The sequence below is a fragment of the Tursiops truncatus genome, chromosome 2 (genome assembly GCF_011762595.2).
Source record: "Tursiops truncatus isolate mTurTru1 chromosome 2, mTurTru1.mat.Y, whole genome shotgun sequence".
NCBI lineage: Eukaryota > Metazoa > Chordata > Mammalia > Artiodactyla > Delphinidae > Tursiops > Tursiops truncatus.
Window position 1 is genome coordinate 36,406,405 of NC_047035.1, and position 22,868 is coordinate 36,429,272.

Below are 22,868 nucleotides of genomic sequence, written 5' to 3' on the forward strand. Positions count from 1 at the left end.
AAATCCAGGTATTTTGCCCTTCCCAGGGAGGCTCCAAGAGGGTTTAACAGCTATTATTTCATCTGTAGCCCTAGGCAGGCGGGAAGCAAGTATAAATAATTGTTTCTAGTTGCAGCTCCACAGGCTTGCCTGAGGCCCCTGGTTCTGTGATCCACCTGGCTTTAAACAGACAACAATAACTACAACAGTTACCATTCATATAACACTTGCAATGTGCCAGGCACTCTTCTAAGTGCTTTAAATATACTAACAAATCCCCAGAACACCCCCATGGAGTAGGTATGTTATTATCCCCACTTTAGGGAGGGGAAAACTGAGGAACAGAACATAAGTGCCAAGGTTGCACTGATTCCAACAAGAGGCTGCTTGTAGCTTCTGTTAATACCGATGGGACCCAGGAGCTGCCTAGTGGTTCTTGGCAGTCCTGGGGAGACCTTGTCCCAGTGCTTGCCCCTGACCCTGTGAGTTTAATGAAGTCACCGCCAATCCCCACCGTAGTGGCACTAAATGAGGCCTCTGCCCTCAGTGCCTTGCCAGACACTATGTGAACCTATGTTCTGATTCCCTCCTCATTCTGAACTTGGCCTTGTCATTCTTTGTTTCTTATAAAACAGCAATAACTCCCAGGTGATTTGATATCCAAACTAATCACCCCACCTTGCTACCTCCCTAGGATGCAGTGACCCAGCCCTAATAATCCACAGGAAATGTGCAAGCTTATCTTCAACAGAAAGAGGAGAGGCCTTCCTGGTCAGCGTCACTTGATACGGCCAACCACAAAGCCAGCCACTTGACCTGAATGTAAAGTGGGGCAAAGCTAGGCCTCCCCAAGACACACATTCCCCGCCCATATTCTCCCACCTGCCACTGTCTGGCTGTGTCAAATGAACACCTATTAGTAAGGTGCCTGCAATACTTTTTTTTTTTTTAATAAATTTATTTATTTATTTTTGGCCACGTTGGGTCTTCGTCGCTGCGCACAGGCTTTCTCTAGTTGTGGTGAGCGGGGGCTACTCTTTGTTGCGGTGCGCGGGCTTCTCACTGTGGCAGCTTCTCTTGTTGTGGAGCGTGGGCTCTAGAGTGCAGGCTCAGTAGTCATGGAGCACGGGCTTAGTTGCTCCGCGGCATGTGGGATATTCCCGGACCAGGGCTCGAACCCGTGTCCCCTGCATTGGCAGGCGGATTCTTAACCACTGCACCACCAGGGAACTCCGGTGCTTGTAATACTTTGTTAACTTTGCCAAGGGGGCGTCTTAGGATCCCTTGGAGACAGCAATATCCCACATGAAGCACTGACTCTCTGGTGACAGAATTTCAGCTGTGATAATCAAACGAGGCTTATTTTCCTTTCTTCTATAGGGAAAAAAGAAAGAAAAACAAATGAACAATTTCTGTTCCTCTTCACTGGCTCTACAAATCAGCCAAGGCTTTATGTTCAGTGGTCTCGGCTCCTGATTTTTTCTTGGGGGATGACGGCAGTAAGCTAATGAGCTAATTAACGGCTTCTCTACAATTCAAGGGTCAGGCCCAAGAAAGAATTAAGCTGGAGGTGCCCCAGAGGATGGAGTGGGGATGGGTGGAGAGAAGCTGGAGCTTCCTGAATGAAGGAGAGAGTTGAATTCTATAAGCCTGGGGGGACATTAACGGGGAGGCATCCTCAAATGGTGGAGATCCTGCCTCCTCTGTGCAGGGCTCGGGAGGTTGTAGGGCTCTGGGAGAGCAGTTGGTGCCTATCAGTTAAGCCTCCAAAATGTCTCTGTAGGAGGGTCTCAGTGGCAGCAATCTGGGGAGAAGAGGAGGATGCTCTCAGCTGTTTATCTGGCTATATACATGAAAATGAGCAATTATATTACTCATATAGCAAAGAATAGGGAAACTGACCCAGATTATGGGCGGAAGATCTAAAGTTTCCTTAAAGCTCCTTCTACCCTCCCTCTACCCCAAACTTGGCACAAAACTATTGCCTCAGGGACAATCTCTAATTTATGACCTTGAAGACATGGTCAAGGGCCCTCTTACGGCAGAGCCTGCAGTGAAGTAGACACTATGATTAGAAATCTTTTAGTCCAATATCTGCATCTCATAATAAAAGAAGCAATATTAATAATGGTGGCTTTTTTATAGACTATCTCAGACCCTTGTCCCACTTTCCTGTTTCCAAGCAGATGCCTGGATTCTAGTACTGCCCAGTGCAAGGGAAGAGGGAATTTCAATAATAATTAAGGGAATAATAATTAAGAGAAGAGGGATCCCACCAGCCAGGCCAAGAATGGACTCAGAGCTTCATTTCAGTTGATTTGGAAAAATAAAGAGCTGTGCATTTCCTTGCTCCTTGATGAAGTGGAGCAAATTCATATCAGCTATTTAGGCATGGGTGGGAGGGCAGTGGTGGAGGAGGGGAGCGGTTAGAGTGATCCTCAAATCACCAGGCACCTGGAGAAGCTGCCAGGCTCTGCCTCCCTCCATTTGCCTTTAGTTGGCAAAAGACAAATTAACCCAGCACCTCCTGAGCCAGAGTTTGCAATGCAGAGTCTGCAAGAATGTTTGCTCGGGGAGCCACGCTGTTCTTTATCTCAGCAGGTGTAATTCCATCACATGATTGTTTTGTATCTGCTTTTCCCTGCTCCAGCCCAAGCTTGCCAACTCAGACAAGCATTGCTGAGAAATAAATAGTCCTTCTCTGTGTCAGCCCAGAAAGTATTGGGGGTCCCTTTACATAGAATATAATGAGCATTTCCTAACTTCTGGGGTTAGAGAAGGCCTCTCTCTCTGCCCTGAGGCCTACAGTTGAATTTCCTCTTTGCAGGCAACTCACTGGCTTCTTGGGGGAAGCTAGGCTGACCCTGCAGATTCCCCTTCCCTGTCCCAAGCTTCACAGGTCATTAGCAGTCCAGTCAAAGACAGAAGACTTCAAGGAGAGGCAAAAAGCCCAGCTCAGGGCCTCCATAGGGACACAGCCACAAGAGCTGTGCTGCCTTGGAAACTTCCAGAACAACCTTGCTGTCTCTAGCCCCAAGGGTTATTTCCCTTGTGCTTAACATTACCTTGGGCAGATAACTTTCACCACCTGGGAACCGCTGACAAGGAAACCAAACTCCCCAGCCCAAGTACCAAAGGTTCAGCCACTCACCCCAGGAGCAGGGGAAGGTAAGACTTGTCCACGGAGGGTGCCTGCCCATTGATACCTAAAAGGCTTGTGGGGTCCTGTGAAGCCAGGTCAGGGTCTGACCTTCCTCTTTCAAGCCACAGACGTTCCCTATGCATGTCTGTTTAGGACTGAGCTGGCTTGGGAGACTGGGATTCTGAGCAGCTCTGACAGGGACCAAGAGAACCTAGGTACCCGGTTGGGGTCCTGGGACTCCTCAGGAGGGGGCTCAGACCCTTGTGGTGACCTAATGTTTCACCTGCCCCAAGTTCTCTGAGTGTTTTTAGTTTTATAGGCTCTTACATGAACATTATCATGGGAAAATAAGTTTTAGAACTCACCCCTTCCCTTGTCTATGTGCATACATACTTTTTGTGTAGAGTTGTTTTCTCAACATAGATAACTGTTACCACTTTCCTACCAACGTAACTGCTACAGCCCAGCCTTTCATTTTGTAGCTCCATGATTCTAAAAGTTGTGTGTGCATCATTTGGAGTGCTTGTTTAAAGCTCAGATTTCTGGGCCCCTTCCAGGGTGAGACTTGATTCTATACGTCTGGGAGCGGGGCACAGGATTCTGCTCCCCTCCCCAGATACAAGACCATAACACTTAAGGATAATACATTTCTTAGAAACATACTACAGGGTAATATACACAAGACGGTAGAAAGGAAATCTTACTGTTTTCTTCAGTGCTTGTTAAGATACACAATAGCCACTCCTGTCACTTAGACACCTCTGATGGATGTTGGATTTTCTCCATTTGTCCCTCAGGATCCATTCTCTCCCCTTCTCCACCTGCTCTTTGCCCCCCAACACTGAGCCACGGGGACTGCATCCATGGGCTCCCTTTGCTCTCTAGCCTCTGGAAGAGTTGGCCAATGAGGGTGGCATATTTATTGCCCTGGTTCCTTCCTGCCAGGCGGCCCTCTCCATCTGCTTTCTTTCTAGGTTCCCTTAACTGGATCAGGGCTCCCTTGCCCTTTCAGGTCTAGTGGTGGTAATGGCTCCTGCACCTACTGGTCTAAGAGTTGTGTAGCATCCCTTGTTCTTTATCTCAGCCCAACACGTCTCTTGCAAATAGTGCCTTTATTACAATATTCTCTAATGACTCAATATAAGGCTTTTTTGGGGGGGGGAAAGAGGGGTCAGGACCCTGACCGATGTAACCTTTAGAACATTTTGCTTTTATTAATATTTCTAAGTTCATAGGGGGAAATTTTTAACTTGATTTTGCCCTTTCCCAAGTTTCTGCAAGTGAGATTTGATTTTCCCTTAGAAAAAAATTTCCCTAGTAAAGCTAAAGTAGCTTTTAAAAAATTTTTAAATATAGAAAATAATTTTTGGTCTATTGTGAGAAATGAAATCCTTACTATATTTGCTTTCAAGAGATTATTTTGGATAAACAAGAAAAATATTCTTATAAATTCTGCATATTGAACAAGCACTGCCAGGTGGCTCTGATGCATGCCGGTTTAAGAAGCGCTGGGTAAGTGGACTCTTTAAGCTCCTCACAAGGCAGCCCTCTTAAGACATCAGCCCACTTAAGACATCCAAAGTGGCAGGATGTCCCTCCACTAGGGCCCTTATCAATGAATTTGAACAAAAACAAGTTTATGTAAAAAGCCAGCCTGGGACTACGCTGGTGGCGCAGTGGTTAAGAACCCGCCTGCCAATGCAGGGGACATGGGTTTGAGGTCTGGTCTGGGAAGATCCCACATGCCGTGGAGCATCCAAGCCAGTGCGCCACAACTCTAGGGCCCACGTGCTGCAACCACCAAACCTGCGTGCTGCAACTACCGAAGCCCGTGAGCCTAGAGCCCGTGCTCCACAACAAGAGAAGCCACTGCAATGGGAAGCCTGCGCACCGCAACGAAGAGACGCCCCCACTCTCCGCAACTAGAGAAAGCCCACGCGCAGCAACGAAGACCCAACGCAGCCAAAAATAAATAGATAAAGTACGAGTAGTATTTTTTTATTAAAAATAAATAAATAAATAAAGTACGAGTAGTATTTTTTTTTAATTTAAACTCAAGGCTTTCCCTAGCATATGCATTTCTTCATGTTCCCTATTTTTAAAGTTACCTATTTGTCTCCCAAGTTCACAACAGCTTTTCTGTGAAGCTCTTTATCCTTGCATATCTGAAATGAGAACATTACAAATTGCACTGCTTCGGCAGATGGAGCTGTGCCCAACAGAAGCCTAAGCCTGGATTCAGTCCTATACCTTCTTTCCCAGCATGAGCACCTGACTCAACTTCAGAAGTAGGAGAAGGTTCTGGAACATCATCTTGCCTTAGTCTACCTTCTTCAACTTCAGTCCTACCCACTTATCCTTTTCCTGGTCTCAATGGATATCCAAATTCAATCCCTTTAAAGATGTTCAATAGGAGATTTGTTTGATTATAAACATAGTATGCTCATTATTGTTCGATTATAAATATAGTACGCTCATTATTGTTCGATTTAAACATAGTACGCTCATTACTGTTCGATTATAAACATAGTACGCTCATTATTGTTTGATTATAAACATAGTATGCTCATTATTGTTCGATTATAAACATAGTACGCTCATTATTGTTCGATTATAAACATAGTACGCTCATTATTGTTCGATTTAAACATAGTATGCTCATTATGTTTGATTTAAACATAGTATGCTCATTATTGTTTTGAGTTGTTCATTGGAAGCTGTTGCTGAGTACTGCTAACTACTAAGCTTTGTTTCCGTGGTCCACTCCCACCCCCTGGAAGGGTTGTACATGGGTTAGGCTAGGACAAGTTCTGGCACATGGGAACTATAGGAAAATCTGGAACGGAGGCCAAAAGTGACCCAGGAATCAACTCTCCTTTACCTTGGTGTGTGCCCTGCTCTCCTCAACAACTTCACACTGGCCACTTCTTGACAGCCTGCCTTAGACTTGACTTTGATTTTCTGACACTTGTCTGCATCAACTTACACCATCTTTGCTTGAGGCGCCAGTTGCTAGTTGTCAGGCTGCCATGTCTTCTGTTCTCTGAGCTTCCCCTGTGAGCTCTGAGCAGCGAGCTGCTCCCTTGCAGACTCGAGCCTGGCCTGACCCTTTTTCTGATGAAAGGCAGGTCCCACTTGATTGTCAGTTTTATCTGACACAGAACAATGAACAACCAGAGCCACTTACTCCCCAGCAAGCAGGAGTAGTCATCATCAAAAGCTTCAAGACAGGTGATGACATAATCAGAGCCTTGTTTAGGGAATATATATATATTTAAAACTGGCCATAGTGAAATGCAGACTTGCCCCCTAAGGTCTGTGCAGCCCAGGGAATTAGTACAAGTGGAGGTCCACATGCCACATGTCTAAAAGTTATAAATCACACCAACAAACTATGAAGTAAAATATGTTCCATCCTCCCATACTAACAAATAACCCTTCATAACAATGTGAAAGTCCAGGTTCAAATACAGAGTTCTTGAACTTCTCAGAGTTCCATGCTGGGACAAGGTAGAATGAGGGAAAGTTGGCCCCTGGCCCCTGGCCACCCTCACTTCTCAACTCGGGCTCCATCCCACATGACAAGGAGCCTTGAGTACATTCAGTGGACACGTCCAAGCTCTGGTCACAGTCCTGCTCCCACCTTACCATACCTCTCTCCAACAGACAACTATCCCTTGGGCACCTTTTAAGCCTGGGAGTAAATACAACAACTGTGTGGTCTGCCCTCAGGAGAATGCACGTGGAGGAAAAGGCTGGCCCAGGCCCAGGAAACAGGCTCTAGAAAGGGAATTGTGGCTTTGAGTGGAAGCATTCACTGGCCCTGTGGATTCTTTCCTCCTAGAAAGTTATAGCCAGAGTGGGCCAGAGGGGGTCCCTCTAAAGCATGGGACCCAAGGCAGAGGGCAGACTGGTGAAATAAGACCAACAGCAGGGAAATCACTAGAGAGGTCGTGAAGGCCTCAGGTAAGATGGTTAGTCCAGAAAAGGAGGGAGAAGTTAAAGAGACATGTAGGAACAGAACGTGAGCAGACATGCAAAGAGGCAGAGACCAGTTCCTCAGCAAATTGCCTGGCTTCCTGGGTGCCTACTAGGTCCTGGGTTCAGCCCCCGCTGAGACTCACCCTCACTTTTCCACTGGGCTCTGTAGACACCTTATAATGTAAACCCTCCTTTTGCCTAAACTAGTTACTGTTACTTGGGGGAAAAAAAGTCTCAACTAAAATACCACCAAAGGAAATCAAAGTTTTCCCAGACAGAGGAAGAGTAGAGAAAGAAAAGGGCTAAAGACAGAAGCTTGTGGGAGTTACAAACTGAGGATGCAGAAAAAAGGAAAAAGAGCCAGAGGAAGAGCTGTCAAGGAAGCAGGGGAGAGAGTTAGCTCACTAGGGGAGCGTTTAAGAAAGGGGCTGGTCAGTTGGAAGATGAGGCCTGAGAAAGGCCACTGGATTTGGTGACTTAAAGGTCACTGGTGACCTTTAAGAAAGCACAACTGGAGGGGCTTCCCTGGTGGTGCAGTGGTTGAGAGTCCGCCTGCCGATGCAGGGGACACGAGTTCGTGCCCCGGTCCGGGAAGATCCCACATGCCGCAGAGCGGCTGTGCCCGTGCGCCATGGCCGCTGAGCCTGCGCATCCGGAGCCTGTGCTCCGCAACGGGAGAGGCCACAGCAGTGAGAGCCCCGCATACCAAAAAAAAAAAAAAGAAAGCACAACTAGAGACAAACATTGGCAAATGGACAACCGACACTGTGCTGGGGAGATTGTCGGAGCTGCAGCTGTTCACACACGGCTGAAGCCTTTCTCGTTCCCTGTATTGGCAGTGAGGATGACTGCCCTTGCCCATGCTTCCCTACGCCGTCCACTGGGCATTCTGGGGAACACTGGCACCCCCAGGGCCAAGGCTGGTTTGAAATGTATCAGAGAATAGAGACTGAGGTGTCAAGATCCTGGATGGGACTTCTTAAGGACAGAATCTCTGGAAAGAAACAAAGAAACAAACAAAGAAGCACCAGGTTTTTGGAGATCCCCGGTCTTCACCTAAAACTCTTAGAATTCCCTCTTTCTCTGTCTCAACAATACAGGGGTAACAACAAATAAGTAAAAATAACTTCTTATTTAAAGAAGCGCATTCCTGTCTTCCTGTTAATACATCTGATGACAGAAGGACCCAGGATGTGAAGGCTGCAGAGTTTTCCAGGGAGAAAAAGAACAGGCAGGACAGCCTGTGCCCAACTTGTCCACTGTGACTGTTGCTCAGAGACAGTCACAGAAGAGAGAACCTCAGAGTGTGAGGAATGAGCCTCAAGACGTAACAAGCACTCAGATTAGCTTCTCCTTTGAGTCCCCACCCCTGACCCCATCCCACTCCTCCCACCTCAGCCCTCAACCACAATGTCCACCCTGAGTGACCTCCAGGCTGCACGACCCCTCCACACCTCCTGCAAGGGGTAAAGGGAGGACAGAGTCCAACGTCTAGTCCTTCTTCCGAAGTTTATGCAAAAGGAACACTGTCAGCATCTCTCCCCTCCAGAGGCAGCACTGTGCACTGTCAGCACCTCCAGACACCCCCTGACTTCCTGCTCCCTGGAGAAATAAAAAATAACTGCTCATTGGAGAAATGGGAGAGCCCTGAGCTTTTCCCATTGATTTCTCCCCCCCCGCCTTTTTTTCTTTTTGCGGTATGCGGGCCTCTCACTGCTGCGGCCTCTCCCGTTGCGGAGCACAGGCTCCAGACGCACAGGCCCAGCAGCCATGGCTCACGGGCCCAGCCGCTCCGCGGCATGTGGGATCCTCCCGGACCGGGGCACGAACCCACCTCCCCTGCATCAGCAGGCAGACTCGCAACCACTGCACCACCAGGGAAGCCCTCTCCCCTTTTTTGATTCAAACATCTGCAGCCCCCGGGTGTTTAGAGCCCCCTCTTAACTTTCTCTGCAGGGCTATTCCTTGAGGTCTTTCCTCCTCAGGAGACAGAACTTTTTCAACCAGGAGCTGAGATTGCTTTTCTCCACTGAGGAACAGGAAGGAGTTTACGAAACCACACCATATTTTCACATATCGATCTCCTTAGTTGCCTTGTGGGACAGGTATCGTTATCTGCATGAGAGAGAAATAGATGTTCTGAAGGTCCAGTGACTTGCCTAAGGCTGCTGAGATCCTAAATGCTGGAGCCTAGGACTGAACTTCTGCCTTTGACTCTAAAATCTGTGCCAGGCTGATAAAATCTAAGGCTGGGGGCCTGGCTTGGGGTGGGAGTGTGGTGTGGGAGATAGAATCTCAAAGCCCTGTCTTTCCCTGTTTCTGGGAGCCCAGACTTTAGAAGTACAAGAACACACGCTTCAAAGAGAAAGAGGAAAGAAAATATATTACCCTTAGGGCAATGGCTTTAAACTTTTTTTTTTTCCAAACACATAGACTTTTTTTATTTTTTTATACAGCAGATTCTTATTAGTCATCCATTATATGCACAGCAGTGTATACATGTCAATCCCAATCTTCCAATTCATCACACCACTACCCCCACCCCCACTTTCCCCCCTTTGGTGTCCATATGTTTGTTCTCTACATCTGTGTCTCAATTTCTGCGCTGCAAACTGGTCCATCTGTACCATTTTTCTAGGTTCCACATATACACGTTAATATACGATATTTGTTTCTCTCTTTCTGACTTACTTCACTCTGTATGACAGTCTCTACATCCATCCACGTCTCTACAAATGACTCAATTTCATTCCTTTTTATGGCTGAGTAATATTCCATTGTATATATGTACCACATCTTCTTTATCCATTCGTCTGTCAGTGGGCATTTAGGTTGCTTCCATGACCTGGCTACTGTAAATAGTGCTGCAGTGAACATTGGGGTGCATGTGTCTTTTTGAATTTTGGTTTTCTCAGGGTATATGCCCAGTAGTGGGATTGCTGGGTCATATGGTAATTCAATTTTTACTTTTTTAAGGAACCTCCATACTGTTCTCCATAGTGGCTGTATCAATTTACATTCCCACCAACAGTGCAAGAGGGTTCCCTTTTCTCCACACCCTCTCCAGCATTTGTTGTTTCTAGATTTTCTGATGATGCCCATTCTAACTGGTGTGAGGTGATACCTCATTGTAGTTTTGATTTGCATTTCTCTAATAATTAGTGATGTTGAGCAGCTTTTCATGTGCTTCTTGGCCATCTGTATGTCTTCTTTGGAGAGATATCTATTTAGGTCTTCTGCCCAGTTTTGGATTGGGTTGTTTGCTTTTTTAATATTGAGCTGCATGAGCTGCTTATATATTTTGGAGATTAATCCTTTGTCCGTTGATTCATTTGCAGATATTTTCTCCCATTTTGAGGGCTGTCTTTTCATCTTGTTTATAGTTTCCTTTGCTGTGCAAAAGCTTTTAAGTTTCATTAGGTCCCATTTGTTTATTTTTGGTTTTATTTCCATTACTCTAGGAGGTGGGTCAAAAAATATCTTGCTGTGATTTAGGTCAAAGAGTATTTTTCCTATGTTTTCCTCTAGGAGTTTTATAGAGTCCAGTCTTACATTTAGGTCTTTAATCCATTTTGAGTTTATTTTTGTATATGGTGTTAGGGAGCGTTCTCATTTCATTCTTTTACATGTAGCTGTCCAGTTTTCCCAGCACCACTTATTGAAGAGGCTGTCTTTTCTCCATCGTATATCCTTGCCTCCATTGTCATAGATTAGTTGACCATAGGTGCGTGGGTTTATCTCTGGGCTTTCTATCCTGTACCATTGATCTATATGTCTGTTTTTGTGCCAGTACCATACTGTCTTGATTACTCTAGCTTTGTAGTATAGTCTGAAGTTAGGGAGCCTGATTCTTCCAGCTCCATTTTTTTCCCTCAAGACTGCTTTGGCTATTTGGGGTCTCTTTTGTCTCCATACAAATTTTAAGATTTTTTTGTTCTAGTTCTGTAAAAAATTCCATTGGTAATTTGATAGGGATTGCATTGAATCTGTAGATTGCTTTGGGTAGTATAATCATTTTCACAATATTGATTCTTCCAATCCAAGAACATGGTATATCTCTCCAGCTATTTGTATCATCTTTAATTTCTTTCATCAGTGTCATAGTTTTCTGTATACAGGTCTTTTGTCTTCCTAGGTAGGTTTATTCCTAGGTATTTTATTCTTTATGTGGCAATGGTAAAAGGGAGTGATTCCTTAATTTCTCTTTCAGATTTTTCATCATTATTGTATATGAATGCGAGAGATTTCTGTGCATTAATTTTGTATCCTGCAAATTTACCAAATTCATTGATGAGCTCTAGTAGTTTTCTGGCAGCATCTTTAGGATTCTCTATGTATAGTATCATGTCATCTGCAAACAGTGACAGTTTTACTTCTTCTTTTCTGATTTGGATTCCTTTTATTTCTTTTTCTTCTCTGATTGCCATGGCTAGGACTTCCAAAACTCTGTTGAATAAGAGTGGTGAGAGTAGACATCCTTGTCTTGTTCCTGATCTTACAGGAAATGCTTTCAGTTTTTCACCACTGAGAATGATGTTTGCTGTGGGTTTGTCATATATGGCCTTTATTATGTTGGGGTAGGTTCCCTCTATGCCCACTTTCTGGAGAGTTTTTATCATAAATGGGTGTTGAATTTTGTCAAAAGCTTTTTCTGCATCTATTGAGATGATCATATGGTTTTTATTCTTCAGTTTGTTAATATGGTGTATCACGTTGATTGATTTGCGTATATTGAAGAATCCTTGCATCCCTGGGATAAATCTCAATTGATCATGGTGTATGATCCTTTAATGTGTTGTTGGATTCTGTTTGCTAGTATTTTGTTGAGAATTTTGGCATCTATATTCATCAGTGATATCGGTCTGTAATTTTCTTTTTTTTTTTTTTTTTTTTTTTTTTTTGCGGTATGCAGGCCTCTCACTGCTGTGGCCTCTCCCGTTGCGGAGCACAGGCTCCGGACGCACAGGCCTAGCGGCCATGGCTCACGGGCCCAGCCGCTCTGCGGCATGTGGGATCCTCCCGGACCGGGGCACGAACTCGTGTCCCCCACATCAGCAGGGGACTCTCAACCACTGCGCCACCAGGGAAGCCCTGTAATTTTCTTTTTTTGTAGTATCTTTGTCTGGTTTTGGTATCAGGGTGATGGCGGCCTCAGAGAATGAGTTTGGGAGTGTTCCTTCCCCTGCAATTTTTTGGAAGAGTTTGAGAAGGATGGGTGTTAGCTCTTCTCTAAATGTTTGATAGAATTCACCTGTGAAGCCATCTGGTCCTAGACTTTTGTTTGTTGGAAGATTTTTAATCACAGTTTCAATTTCATTACTTGTCATTGGTCTGTTCATATTTTCTATTTCTTCCTGGTTCAGTCTTGGAAAGTTATCCCTTTCTAAGAATTTGTCCATTTCTTCCAGGTTGTCCGTTTTATTGGCATAGATTTGCTTGTAGTAGTCTCTTAGGATGCTTTGTATTTCTGCAGTGTCTGTCGTAACTTCTTTTTCATTTCTAATTTTATTGACTTGAGTCCTCTCTCTCTTTTTCTTGATGAGTCTGGCTAATGGTTTATCAATTTTGTTTATCTTCTCAAAGAACCAGCTTTTTGTTTTATTGATATTTGTTATTGTTTTCTTTGTTTCTATTTCATTTATTTCTGCTCTGATCTTTATGATTTCTTTCCATCTACTAACTTTGAGTTTTGTTTGTTCTTCTTTCTCTAGTTCCTTTAGGTGTAACGTTAGATTGTTTACTTGAAATTTTTCTTGTTTCTTGAGGTAGGCTTTTATTGCTATAAACTTCCCTCTTAGAACTGCTTTTCCTGCATCCCATAGGTTTTGGATCGTCGTGTTTTCCTTGTCATTTGTCTCTAGGTATTTTTTGATTTCCTCTTTGAATTCTTCATCTCTTGGTAACGTATTCTTTAGCCTCCATGTGTTTTTTACATTTTTTCCCTGTAATTGATTTCTAATCTCGTAGTGTTGTGGTCAGAAAAGATGCTTGATATGATTTCAATTTTCTTAAATTTACTGAGGCTTGATTTGTGACCCAAGATGTGATCTATCCTGGAGAATGTTCCGTGTGCACTTGAGAAGAAAGTGTAATCTGTTGTTTTTGGATGAAATGTCCTATAAATATCAATTAAATGTATCTGGTCTATTGTGTCATTTAAAGCTTGTGTTTCCTTATTAATTTTCTCTCTGGATGATCTGTCCATTGGTGTAAGTGAGGTGTTAAACTCCCCCACTATTATTGTGTTGCTGTCAATTTCTTCTTTTATAGCTGTTAGCAGTTGCCTTATGTATTGAGGTGCTCCTATGTTGGGTGCATATATATTTATAATTGTTATATCTTCTTCTTGGATTGATTCCTTGATCATTACATAGTGTCCTTCCTTGTCTCTTATAACATTCTTTATTTAAAGTCTATTTTATCTGATATGAGTATTGCTACTCTAGATTTCTTTTGATTTCCATTTGCATGGAATATCTTTTTCCATCCCCTCACTTTCAGTCTGAATGTGTCCCTAGGTCTGAAGTGGGTCTCTTGTACACAGCATATATATGAGTCTTGTTTTTGTATCCATTAAGCGAGGCTGTGTCTTTTGGTTGGAGCATTTAATCCATTCACGTTTAAGGTAATTATCGATATGTATATTCCTATGACCATTTTCTTAATTGTTTTGGGTTTGGTTTTGTAGGTCCTTTTCTTCTCTTGTGTTTCCCACTTAGAGAAGTTCCTTTAGCATTTGTTGTAGAGCTGGTTTGGTGGTGCTGAATTCTCTTAGCTTTTGCTTGTCCGTAAAGCTTTTGATTTCTCTGTTGAATCTGAATGAGATCCTTGCCGGATAGAGTAATCTTGGTTGTAGGTTCTTCCCTTTCATCACTTTAAATATATCATGTCGCTCCCTCTGGCTTGTAGAGTTTCTGCTGAGAAATCAGCTGTTAACTTTTTGGGAGTTCCCTTGTATGTTTTTTGTCATTTTTCCCCTTGCTGCTTTCAATAATTTTTCTTTGCCTTTAATTTTTGTCAATTTGATTACTATGTGTCTCGGTGTGTTTCTCCTTGGGTTTATCCTGCCTGGGACTCTCTGCGCTTCCTGGACTTGGGTGTCTCTTTCCTTTCCAATGTTAGGGAAGTTTTTGACTATAATCTCTTCAAATATTTTCTTGGGTCCTTTCTCTCTCTCTTCTCCTTCTGGGACCCCTATAATGCGAATGTTGTTGTGTTTAATGTTGTCCCAGTGGTCTCTTAGGCTGTCTTCATTTCTTTCCATTCTTTTTTCTTTATTCTGTTCCACGGCATGAATTCCACCATTCTGTCTTCCAGGTCACTTATCCATTCTTCTGTCTCAGTTATTCTGCTATTGATTCCTTCTACTGTCTTTGTTAAACATTTCTTGCATCTTCTCGATCTTTGCCTCCATTCTTTTTCCAAGGACCTGGATCATCTTCACTATCATTATTCTTAATTCTTTTTCTGGAAGATTGCCTATCTCCACTGCATTTAGTTGTTTTTCTGGGGTTTTATCTTGTTCCTTCATCTGGGACATAGCTCTCTGCCTTTTCGTCTTGTCTATCTTTCTGTGAATGTGGTTTTTGTTACACAGGCTGCAGGACTGTAGTTCTTCTTGCTTCTGCTGTCTGCCCTCTGGTGGATAAGGCTATCTAAGAGGCTTGTGCAAGTTTCCTGATAGGAGGGACTGGTGGTGTGTAGAGCTGGGTGTTGCTCTCTGGTGGGCAGAGCTCAGTAAATCTTTAATCTGCTTGTCTGCTGATGGGTGGGGCTGGGTTCCCTCCCTGTTGGTTGTTTGCCTTGAGGAGACCCAACACTGGAGGCTACCAGGCTCTTTGGTGGGGCTAATGGCGGATCTGGGAGCGCCTACGCTAAGGAGTACTTCCCAGAACTTCTGCTGCCAGTGTCCTTGTCCCCATGGTGAGCCACAGCCACCCCCCGCCTCTGCAGAAGACCCTCCAACACTAGCAGGTAGGTCTGGTTCAGTCTCCTATGGGGTCAGTGCTCCTTCCCCTGGGTCCTCATGTGCACAGTACTTTGTATGTGCCCTCCAAGAGTGGAGTCTCTGTTTCCCCCAGCCCTGTTGAAGTCCTGCAATCAAATCCCGCTAGCCTTCAAAGTCTGTTTCTCTAGGAATTCCTCCTACCATTGCCGGATCCCCAGGTTGGGAAGCCTGACATGTGGCTCAGAACCTTCACTCCAGTGGGTGGACTTCTGTGGTATGTGTTCTCCAATTTGTGAGTCACCCACCCAGCAGTTATGGGATTTGATTTTATTGTGATTGTGCCCCTCCTACCATCTCACTGTGGCTTCTCCTTTGTCTTTGGATGTGGGGTATCTTTTTTGGTGAGTTCCAGTGACCTGTCGATGATTATTCAGCAGTTAGTTGTGATTCTGGTGCTCTTGCAAGAGGGAGTGAGCACATGTCCTTCTACTCCGCCATCTTGAACCAGTCTCTCTGGTTTTAAACTTTTTTGACCATCATCCATAGTAAAAAACACATTTTATTATCTTGACCCAGGACATCATATAAATATAAACATAAACATAAATATAAATATAAACCAAAAGTTTTACCAAGAGGATGCACTCGGATATATTTTATTCTAATCTTTTTTTCATTTTAATAATGGTTTTAACCCACAAAATTGATTTCATTGCCCAGAAAGAGACCTTGACCTGCAGTTTGAAAAATGCTGCCTTAAAGCATAAACTCACATTCAAAGACAAGCCCTCATACTACTCTTGTATAAAGAGCCAACTGGGACAGTGCCCAACACATAATATGTGTTCAGGAAATATTTGTTGAACTTCTGGACTTTTAAGGAACCAATAATCCACAAGTTAAACAATTTGTTCTGTAAACTCTCCAGTTTGCTGTATGTGGAAAAGATAATCCTAATTCCAAATTTCAACAAGCAAATCATTCACAAACACAAAACTCTAAGTTGATTTCTGTTGTAAATCTAGACTTGAAACTCTAAATACTAGCAGACACATCATTCAACAAGCATGAGTTAAGTGTCTGTTCTGTACTGTGCAATGTCCTAGGGGCCAGAGATACAGAAACAAATCAGACCCAGCCCCTGCCCTCACGGATCTGGGATGTGGTGGGAGACTGGGAGGCGAAGCCAGCTTTAGAATGCAGTGTGAAGAGGGTGGCACAGGCTGCATGGGAATGGAGGAAACAAAGTCAGTTTCCTAGAGGAAACAGTCAGTTTCCTGGGAGCCAAACCCGAGCCTATACTGGAAAGATGAATAGTAGTTAGATGGGAGGGTAAATAAAGGAGTGCTGTATCAGGCAAAGAGAATAACATGTGCAGAGTTGTGGCAGCCATAGTCGATTGTCCCCCTACAGCCGATCCACATGTTTCTTGTTGGTCGTGCCCCAATTACTTTTGGAGGGCAGGGGATTGTCCCCTGCTACTCCATATAATTCAGGGAAAACTCCTGACTAACATGAACCAGTTGTGATGGTCCCATTCTCCATGCCAGTTATTGGTTTAGGAATGGGCATAAAACTCAGATCTGGCTAATGAGATTCAAGGGCATATCTTCTGAAAGGGGACTTCAGGAAAAGTTGCCTTGTTCTTAAAAAGAGACTCATGGTAAGAAACATCCCTCACCTTCTACTTGTTGCTGCATTGTCTCTATGGGATGCCTGACTGTAATGCAGCCATGTAGTGACCATGAAGAGGGCGGCAATCAGAACGATAGAAAGACCAGGGACCTCGGTGACCTTGGTGAGTAGCTGAACTAACTAATCCTAAAGCTACTCTATCCCAGGACATGATGTCATGTAAGATAAAAGATTTCCCTTATTGTTAAAGTCAGTTGAGTCAGGGTTTTATGTTACTTGCAGTCAAAATGAACCTAAACTGATGCAAAAGCTGTGGAGATATAAAAGACATGTTCTGGTTTCTGCAAGGCAGGATTTGAGATGCAAAGGCCAGATCATACTATGCTACAAACTTCAGCTTCAAAATGAAACAAAAGTGACTGTTAAACATATGAAAAACTCAACCTCACTTTTAAAGAGAAATGCACTTTAAAGCTACAATGAGATGTCATTTTTCATCTCCCTATTGACAAAGATCAAAAAGCTTGATAATATCCAATATTGCCAAGGGGAAACCAGCACACCCATTTGTTGCTGATTATAAACAGTATAAATCTATGGAAGGCAATTTGGCCATAACTGTCAAAACTAAAAATGCACTTGACCCAACAACTCTACTTCTAGGCATTCATCCTATAGACACACTTCCATGTGAGCAAAATAACATGCACAATGATACTAGTTACAGCATTGTTTGTAAATGCAAATTGGCTGAAAACTAGCCATTTGACCAGCAGTAGGAAACCAATTAATAAATCACATTACATTCATATTGAATTATATGCAGCCATTAAAAAGAAGGAAACAATTGTGTTTGTACTGACATGAAAATACATCAAATAAATATTGATAAGTGAGAAAAGCAATATGCAGGATAGAATAATATAGAATGGTGCATTACTATTTGTGTGTGTGTGTGTGTGTGTGTGTGTGTGTGTGTGTGTTGGATATTTGAAAATGCAAAAACCATGTCTGGAATGATAAACAAGAAACTGATAACATCAGTTGCCCTCAAGAGGGAAGTTAAGTGGGTAGAAGTCAGAGGAGGAATGACTATTTTCATTATATAGCTTTTTGTACCTTCTGAATTTTATGCCATGTGTATATTTTAGCTTTTCAAAATGATTCATTAACAAAAGGAGGGGTCAATCTCAATGATAAAAAATACCTTAATTGAAGAATATCATAAGATATTAAACTAGAAAATTTTAAATTATTTTTACAAATGCAAAAGGGTATTTAATTTTCCATATTCATTCATTTTTAAATGTTAATAGAGGAATTCCCTGGTGGTCCAGTGGCTAGGACTGTGCGCTTCCACCACACAGGGCACGGGTTTGATTCCTGGTCAGGGAACTAAGATCCCCCATGCTGCGTGGTACGGCCAAAAAAAAAAAAAATTTTAATAGCGATAGAATGAGTCTTCTTCACATAAGAAAGAGTGCCTAATATTGGACATCATATTCAATGGTGATTTTGTAGAAGCTGTTGTCACTTCTTAAAGATCACAACAAGATGTTATCCAAGAAACTGGAAATAAAGTTGATTTCAATATTAAATTGGTAAGATTTCCCCCATCACAAACATGACTGGTTATATACAGAGGTAAATCTAGAGGTTGTAAATTTGTGACTGAAAGGTTGAGAAGAGCCAGCATTCCAGCCCAGGTGCTCCAGGAGTAATTTCAGGGGAGCACGGAAAGAATGCAACAGTAGTGCAGAACACAGAAACTTACACATAAGTTGAAAAAAGACCCAGTACATACAAGGGAATTAGTCAGCCAAGCAAGCACACCAGTTCCCCCTAAACACAGCTAAGGGAAAGGAATCTCTTTACTAAGCAGACTCCCACATACACTTCCAGCCATAGAGGGCTGTGATCTGACTTAGCTGAGAAACACTTGAGATCAGCTCCGTCCTTGGTCTGATTTCATGCTTCCTAAGCATTGCCTGATAATCTGGCTGCCCCTGAGGCCAATCTAAGGAGACAAAATGTGATCGTCAGGCTGACTTGAGCAAGCATTCTGATCCACTCAAAAATGTCATTAAGACTTTAGCTGGTAACAGAACAAAGATTTGTAACAAAACAATTCACAAAAGAACAAATATTAATAAATATGTAAAAATATTTCAATTTTACTAGTTATCAAAGAGAAGCAGATTAAAAGAAGCATGGTATTTCTTTCACTAAATTAAACTTAACCACCCCCCCCAAATTAAAATGCAAATTTCTAAATCAGGAGTTGATGATATTGGCACCTGTATTCATGGTGGGTAGTATCATAAATAGATGTAATCAATTAGGAAAATAATCAAGAGTCCTAAAAATGTTCATGTCCTTTGACCTAATACATCTCTTTTAGAGAATGGATTCAGAGCAGAGCAGCAGAATCATGAAACCATTGCCAAAGTCCAGGGTTCCATCCTGACATGGCCTCCCTGTACGGGGCCTTCCCAGGCCATATTCCCATGTCTGTGCTTTTCAGTACAGTAGCCACTAGCCACATGTGGTTACTGAGCACTCGAAATGTTGCTAGTCCAAACTGAGATGTGCTGTAAGTGTAAAATATACACCAAATTTCAGACTTAGGGGGAAGGAAAAAAAAGAGAAAAATAGATCACTAATAATTTTTATATTGATTATATATTGAAATGATAATGTTTGGATATTGGCTTAAATAAAATATACTATTAAAATTAATTTCTTATCTTTACTTTCTTTTACTTTTTTAATACGGCTAAGAGACAATGTTAAACTACCTATGTGGCTCACATGCTATTTCTTTTAGACAGCACTGTCCTAGTATTTCTGTAACATAGTGACCAGCATCTTAGGTAATCAGCTCTATTTCTAATCAACATGGTTCTCTGTAGCTAGTGCTGTGGCAAGGCTGACTTGTTTTCTAGAAAAAGGAAGAGGAAGGATAAATGTATGACCCGGCAGAGGAAAGGGCCTCTGCCATAATTTTTCCCCCAATGCCCTTGCTCCCATGACTGAAATTCTCCATTGAGCCACAATGTTGGGTTGGGTTGTTGAAATGGAAGGAAGCCACCTGGCAGTGACTGCTTTCCCAGACTTATATCCCTCTGTCTCCCACATCCCTCCACTTGGGTCCATCCATGATGTCACCAGAAAGATCTACAAAGATAAAAAGGTCATATCACGCCCCTGCTAAACATCCTCCAGCTACTTCCCTTGTGACTTAGAATAAAATCTGCATGCCTACCTTGGCCCCAAAACCAAAGGACATGGCCTTGCTTCCGTCTCTGGCCTCTTCCTTCTCCTTTCTCTCCCTAGGCTACAGCCACACCAGCCTCATTTCACTTTGTCAACCTGACTGACTCCTTTCCCTCTTTAAGTCTCCTGAATGTACAATTCCCAACCTCAGGAAGCCTCTCTAGTCCCTTTCTAGCACATCAGTGTATTTTATTTCCTTTATCATACTTACAACTTCCTGAAAGTATTCTTATTGTGTTTCCTTTGTTACCACCTGTCTTTCCTTCACAAGGTAATAAACTCCATGAGAAGAGGGATCCTGTCTATCCTGTTCACTGCAGCATCCCCCATCTTAGAACAGCATCTGGCGCATAGTAGGGGCTCCACAAATATTTGTTGAACAAGCCTATGAATGAATGCCAAATTACTCCACCTACTCTTTCCCAAATGTGCATTGATTTCTCTTGTCTCAAAGGAAATCTTGCCTCAAAGTGTCTTTGATTTTGCTATGTCTTCCTACCTAAGGTCTTTATTCCTCATCTAAAATGACTTACTTTCCACTTCAAGCAAAAACTATCCAACTCAAAAGCATTTGATGAGGGACTTCCCCGGTGGTCCAGTGGTAAAGAATCCACCTTCCACTGCAGGGGATGTGGGTTCAATCCCTGGTCAGGGAACTAAGATCCCACATGCCGTGGGGCAACTAAGCCCATGCGTCACAACTACTGAGCTAGCATGCTGCAAACTACACAGCCTATGCGCCCTGGAGCCCACACACCACAGCTAGAGAGAAGCCTGCGCCACAATGAAAATAAAAGATCCCGCATGCCTCAATGAAGATCCCACGTGCCGCAACTAAGACCCAATGCAGCCAAAAAATAAATAAATAAAATAAATTAATATTTTTTAAAAAGCATTTGATGATAAGGAGGGTATTTTTTGTTTTTTGTTTTTTTAATCTCACATAATAAGAAGTCCAGAAGTGGCACAATTCCAAGGTTGGGTAACTCAGTGACTCAATGATGTCCTCAAAGAACCATGCTTTTTCCAACCTTTTTCCTCTGCCACCCTCAAAATGTGGCTGTTGACCTCATCTTCCCCCTTTATGTTTGCAAGATGACAATGGCAGCTTGAGTACCATGTCCTTACACGACAGCATCTCAAATCCAGGGCATCTCAGACTCAGAAAGTTTCCCAGAAGTCCCTTCTTCAGAGTTCCCTTTTACATTCCATTGCCCAGAATTGTAGGGCATGCCCATTCCTAAACCAGCCCATTTCTAAACCAGTTACTGGCAAGAGCAAGGAATTTCCATGATTGGCTTAAAGAATCAAGATCTGCCTCTCTTGGGCTGGGTGAGTCCCTTGTCTCCTGTAGTAGAGGTACTAAAATTTAACAAAGGAGTGGGTTTGGGGTGGTGTGATGGGGTCTAGGAAGAAAAAATGTCTCAGAATAAGCCACTGAGAATTTCCACAAGCCACAAAACCCTACTAGTTTTTTCAAGTGCAACTCAAATCTTAGGTCTTTCATTAATCCTACTCTGATTAGCTGAGCCAGAAGCAGCCACTCTCTCCTATGAATGTAAAACCTTCATTTCAGGTAAAAAATTTTGGTGTCATTCCTAATTTCTCTGTTTATAACCCCATACCTTAGCTATTTTGTCTACCTTCAAAATATATGCAGAATTAAACCTCATATCACCAACCTCAGTCCTATCACTTCGGTCCAAGCCATCATCATTTCACCCCTGGATTATTATAGTAGCCTCCTGACTGGCCTCAGGCTTCTCCTCTTGCACCCCTAAATCTACCCTCACACAGAATGATCCTTTCAATGTATAACTCAGATCACGTCACTGCTCTGCTCAAAACTCTCAAAACTCTCTAATGGCTTCAGAATAAAATCCAAAATTCTTCCCACAGCCTCCAGAACATTGGTGATCTACACTTGTCCCTTCTCTAATCTTATATCTTGCCCATCCCCTCTCACTCACTGCCCTCCAGCCACACTGGCCTACTTGTCCTTCTTAGAACCCACCAAGCACACTCCCGCCTCAGGGCCTTTGCACTTGCTATTCAGCTTGCTTGGAAAATTCTTCCAGATATTCTGATGTCTTGCTCTCCCTCTTTCTTCAAGTTTTGACTCAAATGGCACCTTATCTGGGAGGCATTCTCTGACCTCCTATTTAAAAAAATTCACCTTACTCTACTTCATTTTCCCTCAGAGCACTTGTCACAAGTTGATGTATTATATATTTATTTGTTAACACTGTCTTGTCTCATTAGAATCTAAGATCCATGAAGCCAGGGGTTTTATCTGTTTTTTCACTGGTTTAGCATGTAACATAGCATATAACAAGCACTCAATATATATTTATTGAATAATTGCATAATCCTTTAAGCTTTGTTATCTGTTTGATTCACTTGACATGGTCCAAAGCTATTACCTTTGCATGTGCATGTCCTGTCTCTTCAAGCTTCTTAAGGGCCAGAGCTGAGTCTTAAAGCACAATGTCTGGTATAAAGAGGGCATTCCAAAGTTTATGCTGTTGACAGATTTGGAGAAAAAATATATTAGGATAATGAGAGTTATCATTTTTCTAACCTGGTCTTGGCAGGATGATGAGAAGATGAAGTACGGGATAGGACAGCACATTTAAGAGAGGGCTTGGGGTTTGCCCTTAGAATAGGGTCCAGATTAAGTCCTTGAGGAAGAGGAGAGAAGCATCTCTCTGAAACTGAAAGGAAAATACAGGAACACATTTCCTCCTCCACAGTGTCCCCTGGAACTGGTCTTTCCAAGTTTGTTCACATTCTAACAGTACAGGTATATGTTAGAGATATTGTGGGTTCAGTTCCAGACCACTGCAATAAAGCAAGACACAAATATTTTGGTTTCCCAGTACATATAAAAGTTATATTTACACCATA

The 22,868-nt window shown here is 42.9% G+C and overlaps 2 long non-coding RNA genes across 2 annotated transcripts in view; one reads left to right on the forward strand and one right to left on the reverse strand.

Moving 5' to 3' along the window:
* LOC109547845 (uncharacterized) overlaps positions 1 to 22,470 on the reverse strand; it is a 37,919-nt gene extending 15,449 nt beyond the window's left edge. Inside the window, exon 1 of the long non-coding RNA XR_002173785.2 lies at positions 22,385 to 22,470. This is a non-coding gene — a long non-coding RNA (uncharacterized lncRNA). The remainder of the gene's footprint in view (positions 1 to 22,384) is intronic.
* LOC109547842 (uncharacterized) overlaps positions 14,843 to 22,868 on the forward strand; it is a 38,695-nt gene continuing 30,669 nt past the window's right edge. The window contains exon 1 of the long non-coding RNA XR_002173782.2: positions 14,843 to 15,076. This is a non-coding gene — a long non-coding RNA (uncharacterized lncRNA). The remainder of the gene's footprint in view (positions 15,077 to 22,868) is intronic.